Raw genomic sequence first — 6,131 nt, 5'->3', positions numbered from 1 at the left:
CTGCGAGTCTTTGGAAAGACGGAAGGGAGGTGTCCTACTGCGGGGATTCTGCCTGTGGCCTTGTAGGAGATGCGGATCTCTAAAGCTTTGGAAGCCTTGGAATTCTTCCACGGAACTAGAAATAGTGCTGATCCCATGGCTCAGGCCCAATGGAGAACACCAACGCCCTGGCCCACTGAGCAGCAATACGGGAATTTACCTCCTTGAGCCATGAGGGGGCTTCTGGTGTCCACAAGAGCCAGGCTTTCTCTTCATCTAGCCCCAGACCCTCACAAGTCTAAAGGCCAAGTCAGGGTTTTCACTCGCGTTTCCATGAAGCGTGGCATCCAAAGGCTTTCCCATGGGCAGTAATAAGGGGAAGCGGGGCTCTATGGTCAAGATGTTTGGAGATTTCGAAGCTAAGCAAAGCAGGTGTCTTCTGTGTGGGACTTCTCAGAACCTTCCATGGGTTTAGCTATGTTGGGTATGCTTCTTCAAGAGGGGACTTGATTGTATGATATTTCCTGCAGCTTGTTTGATATGGTAGTTTATTTTTATCTTCACTTTTCTGGGGTTTTTTGTTTGTTTGTTTTCATTCCCAAGAATCCACCTGAGGAAATGCTGGCTTAGAAAGTTGTATCCAGGAATGGAATGGTATCAGAGGTGCCTGGAGAAAGTAGGATAGTGGATGGTGGGTACACTTGTACATTAAATTCCTACTTAAAACCCTTCCACGGCTCTCTTTGTCTTTACTGGTAAATATGGCATGTAGGAAATAGCTGATCTTCTTCCTCTAACTTCCCAATAGGGGATGTGGGTCAAGGTTTCAACTTCCCAATAGGGGATGTGGGTCAAGGTCAATAGTTGCAGGCTGATTTCTATGAGATGAAGTAGAGAGGCTCCTGCCCTCCAATCCCGTTACACGTCTGGTCCTGCCCATGGCACTCCCTGTTCCTCTGCTGACATGATCATTTGTTGCGACGGCCACACTGCAGTCACAATCATACAGTTGTGGGATTTACCAGGAAAGTAACGGGTTCGGGAACCTTCAAGGTAAGGTTCTTCCATCAGGACAGTCTCTTCTCATCTGTGTCTACGGGCAGGCTTCGCCCTAGCCCTCATCTCCTTCTTAGCCTGGCCTCTGCCTGAGTGAGAGTCACACAGTTCTTTTAGTTGTGCCAGCAGGCACCACACTGGCCTAGCAGTTCTGCCCAACGAAGGCATTCAGCTTTCTCTCTGGTCTCAGCTCTGCTACTGCTTGTTCCGGTCTCCTGTATTCTCTGAACCAGCATTGTGTTTGGCACGTAGCTATGCCATCAAGCCAGCTCTGACTCATAGTGGGAGATCGCATGTACCACAGAATGAAACACTGCCCGGCCCTGCCCTATCCTCACAACTGTAGTTTTGTTTGAGCCCATTGTTGCTCTCACTGGGTCAATCCATCTCATTAAATGTCTTCCTCTCTTTTCCTCTGTCCTTCTACTTCACCATAGCATGATGTCATTTTCTAGGGGTGCTGTACTGGTTACATGCTGGGCTGTGATTCACATGGTTAGCCGTTCAAAACCACCACCCCAGCTCCTCGGGAGAAAAACTGGGCTTTCTACTCCCATAAACAGTTCCAGTCTTGGAAACTCACAGGGTGTCCCTCTGAGTCAGCATCGACTCAATGGCAGTGATTTTGTTTTGTCTTGAATCTAAGTATAGCAGCCCTAATGGTAGAGTGGTTACATGTTGGGCTGATAAATGCACGGTCAGCAGTTCAAAACCACTAGCAGCTCCACAGGAGAAAGACAGGACTTTCTACTCCCCTTGAGTTACACTGGAAACTCACAGGGGCAGCTCTACCCTGTCTTATAAGGTCACGATGATTCGGCACCAACTGGCTGACAGTGAGTTTGGTCTTGGTCTTGGTATACAAATAAGTAAATGAGCAGTGAAGAAATGGTGTGGGGGCTGCATCTGACCTCTTCTGGCTTCAGTAGGAGAAGGTAAACCCAGCCCAGGCTCAACTGTCAAAAGGCAGAGATCAGATATGCCTCCACCTTCCATCCTTCTCTACCCTGTTCTTCCAACAGTTCTTTTTTAGCAGTCATTCTTCCCACAGCGCTCTGCTTCTCTGTGGGGGTTGATCATTTGATGCAATGACCACATAGAGCTCACAGGCAGTACTCACAAGTGTAAGGGTTTATTAGGGAAGCCAACGGGTTACAGAATGGCAAGGTCTCACTTCCTTTGTCTGAAAAGGCTCTTCTCAGCCCTGCAGGCAGGTATGTCTGTCTCTAGCGCTCTGTCTCACGGTCTTGTTGTTAGCACTGCTCTTCTGCTCTGTCTCATGGTCTCCGTACCTCAGCCTCTGTCACATCAGAGAGGGTTCTCTCGTGCATTTCCACTAGTGGCTCTTCTCGCTTGATGTCCTGGAAGTCACTGGGTGGGAGTTCCAAAGATGATGGATGGAAGATCCCTACTTTTTTCTTTTCTAGTTAAAAGATCATTAAAACTCCACAGCTCACTAGTCTGGAATCAAATCGAGTCCAATAATAACAGACGTGTAGTAAGGATAGTGCAGTATAACAAACCAAAAAACCCTCCGTTTTTCATGGTAAAATTTCTTTGAGGGGGCAGTGGTGATTCAGTAGCAGAATTCTCCCCTTCTATGCAGGAGACCCAGAGTTGATCCCAGTCATGCATCTCAGGCACAGTCATCTCCTACTCATCAGTGGCACTTGGTGGGTTACTGTGATGTTGAACAGATTTCAGCAGAGTTTCTACATTGTGATGAGTTAGGAAGAAAGGCCTGGTTATCTACTTCTGGAAATGAGCCACAGACGGTCCTATAGATCACAATGGCCAATCCAGGTTCATGATCATGATCACGGGGATGGTGCAAGACTAGACATTTCCTTCCCTTGTACATTTTGTTCTTTTGTTACCAGGAGTCGGGAACTTTTTGTGACTCCTGGTAACAAGGGAACAAAATATACGAGAACCTTCTGTGGCTCATTTCCAGAAGTAGATAACCAGGTCTTTCTTTCTAACCCATTCTCCAACTCAAACTTCCTTTAGCGTGGAGGCCTGAGTGGGAAACAGAGGTGTAGCTAACTTCTTCTGTCTTCCTCACTCACTTTCTCCCCAGCTAAGGAATGTTTCTGAACCTGTTCCTGTCTCACCCCAGAAGTTCTAAACCCAGGGTGACAACGGATCAGTGGGAATGTTCACAGTCTTAAATGACTAGGTAAGTTGTGACCCATATCAATAGGCTTTTAGAATTCTGTATGTCTAAGGGTGCCCGAAACAAAACAAACCAAAAACCAACCAAACTCACTGCCATGGAGTTGATTCTGACTCATAACAACCCTATAGGACAGGGTAGGGTGGGTGGGGGCTTTATTTGAAAATATTATTTTTGCAGATACGATTAGTTAATTTGGGGTTATTCTGTAACAGTGTGGGTCCTTTTTAAATATTATTAAAGTCCTTGTAAGAGAAGACAGAGAAAAAAGTCATCTACACCACACGAACTCAGAGGAAAGACGGTCATGTGAAAACAGAGGCATAGATTGGAATGATGTAGCTATAATCTAAGAAAGACCTGGAGCCACCAGAAGTTCAAGGAGGCAGGAAGGCTCCCATAGCACCTCCAGGAAGGAAGATGGCCCTATAACACCTTGACTTTGAGTTCTCCCCTTCAGAACAGGAAAGCATAAATCTATCTTGTCTCCAACCACCTTTGCGGTACTTTGTTACCAGGAAACTACAATGACAGTGGCCTGGCAATTTATTCAACGTGGGTGTTTATTGTATTATTCTGGGCCTTTGACATTATAGTTCATCATTCTGCTACAAGTGAATGATTGAAATTTCAGAGAACAATTGCGCTTGATGCTTTTGTAGGGAAACATGCATATTTGTGCACTACCTTTGACTTTCGTGGTTGTTATCAGGTAGCTTGGATTGTAATTATTCTTTCAAGTTCAAGAGAGAAAAGTTCAAAGACAGAAAGTTGGGGTTTTAACGCGTCATCATCCGGAGTCCCCCAGGTATGTCTTCATCACTATCCCACGGGCTTTACTTCCCGGCAGAAAAAAATTCCATTGCTGTTGGTCACCTTTCTCAGCCTGTTCAGCCGGTTCCTAAACGCATGGAGAGGTTGCATGTGGGAATCATCAGCTTGTGCTGATGCCTCTGTTTCGGATCATGTTCTGTACGAAAATAGACTGAATCCATGAAGCTCTTTTCTCACGAGGAAGTGGTTTTTAAAATGTGGGAGATTCTTTCTGTGGAACCGAGCCTTCACTGAAGACAACATATGGCCAAGTTGATGTGCTTCACATCTCTAGGAACTGTGTTTTTGCTTGACAGAAGAATCCTCCTCTCTTCTCAGAAATCCAACATAGGCACGAAAGAACCCTTTCCACTTCCCCAGTGTTCCATCACCGTGCAGCTTTATTTCTTTTCTCTCACTACCCAGTGACCAAATGCACCCCTTTGGCCTCCTCATCTAAAAATATCCCTCCAACAGAGAAGGCCTATGTATCAAAACATTTGAATGGAAGTGAAAACGGGAGTTGAACTCTTAATGTGAAATGTTAGAAGAAGAGGAGGAAAGAGAAGAGCAAGAAGAAGCATCAATATCTACACTGGAGCAACAGGTGTGCCAGGTGAACCTTTGCTGTTGTGTGCTGTCAAGTTGACTGTGACTTAGAGACCCTACAGAACAGGGGAGATCTGCCCCATAGAGTTTCCAAGACTGTAATCCTAAGAGACCAAATCACTAGGTCTTTCTTCCAAAGAGTTGCTGGTAGGTTCAAATCGTGGACCCTTCTGTTAGCAGCCCAGCTCCTGAAAACGTCGTACCAGCAAAGTTCCTTCATTCAATGACCTATAGCTCCTTTCTAACTCTGACTCCCTGCTGTTGAGTCAATTCCGACTCAGTGACTGTGGGACAAGGTAGAACCTGCCTGTATGGGTTTATAAGGGGCTAAATCTAGGGGGGAGTGGAGAGGGAGGGGAAAGGTATGGAGCTGATGCCAGGGGCTTAGGTGGAGAGCATATGTTTTGAGAATGATGAGGGCAATGAATGTACAAATGTGCTTGACACAATTGATGTCTGTATGGATTGTGATAGGAGCTGTATGAGCCCCTAATAAAATGATTTTTTTAAAAAGAAGAAAAAAGACTGTAAATCTTTAAAGGAGTAGAAAACCTTACCCCTTTCCCTCAGAGAGCATGGTGGTTTTCAACTGCTGACTTAGTGATTAGCATCCCAAGGTATAACAACTATGCCACTCAACTGACTGCCCTCAAGCCAATGCTGACTCATACTGATCCCCTGTGGGTATCCGAGACTATAACTCTTTATGGGAAGAGAAAGCCCTGTCTTTCTCCAAAGGAGCTGCTGGTGGTTTGAACTGCTGACATTGCAGTTAAGAATCAAATGCATCACCACTGTATCACCAGAAATCTTCAGGCCAAGGGAAACAGCCACTAGAAAGCTTGCTGTCAGACCACAGCCTGGGGCTTGCTTACTCCTCCCCTTTCCTGGGTGTGTTGCTCCCCTTTGTGAGAAGGCACACCCATCAGGAGGAGTCATTTGGGTCTATGGTAAATGAGAGGCGAAGCATGTGCCCTGAGGGTCTCTGGCCTCTGTAGAGAGCTTTATTATAGATCTCATGGCACAAGGACTTTATTGAACAAAAAGTCCTTTATCTGAAGATAAGGATGAGACAGTCCCTAGGTTTTTACCCACTCATCATCCTCGGGACTATGTGGACAGAAAGCGAACAAGTTCTGAGAGATGCTGGCATGGTTAATGCTGCTGGAATGGGGTTCATCTTTTAGTTCCTTGGGCTTAAACTTGACCTCCCTCAGTCTTGGATTCCTTTCTAGAGATTTTAATGGCCCTGGTGATATAGTGGGTTCTGTGCTAAGCTGCTAACTGCAAGGTTAGCATTTCAAACCCACCAGTTGCTTCACACAAGCAAGATGAGACTTTCTGCTCCTGCAAAGTTTTAAAGAAACTCACAGACACTTCTACTCTATCTTATAGGGTGGCGATGAATTGAAATTATTTTCATGGCAGTAAGAAAGAGACCATGGCCACACATCTGTGCTCCAGTGTTCATCGCAGTGCAGTTCACAATCGCAAAGAA

The sequence above is a fragment of the Tenrec ecaudatus genome, chromosome 1, assembly GCF_050624435.1.
Source record: "Tenrec ecaudatus isolate mTenEca1 chromosome 1, mTenEca1.hap1, whole genome shotgun sequence".
In the NCBI taxonomy this organism is placed as follows: Eukaryota; Metazoa; Chordata; class Mammalia; order Afrosoricida; family Tenrecidae; genus Tenrec; species Tenrec ecaudatus.
Note: the sequence above shows the minus strand (reverse complement) of the source record.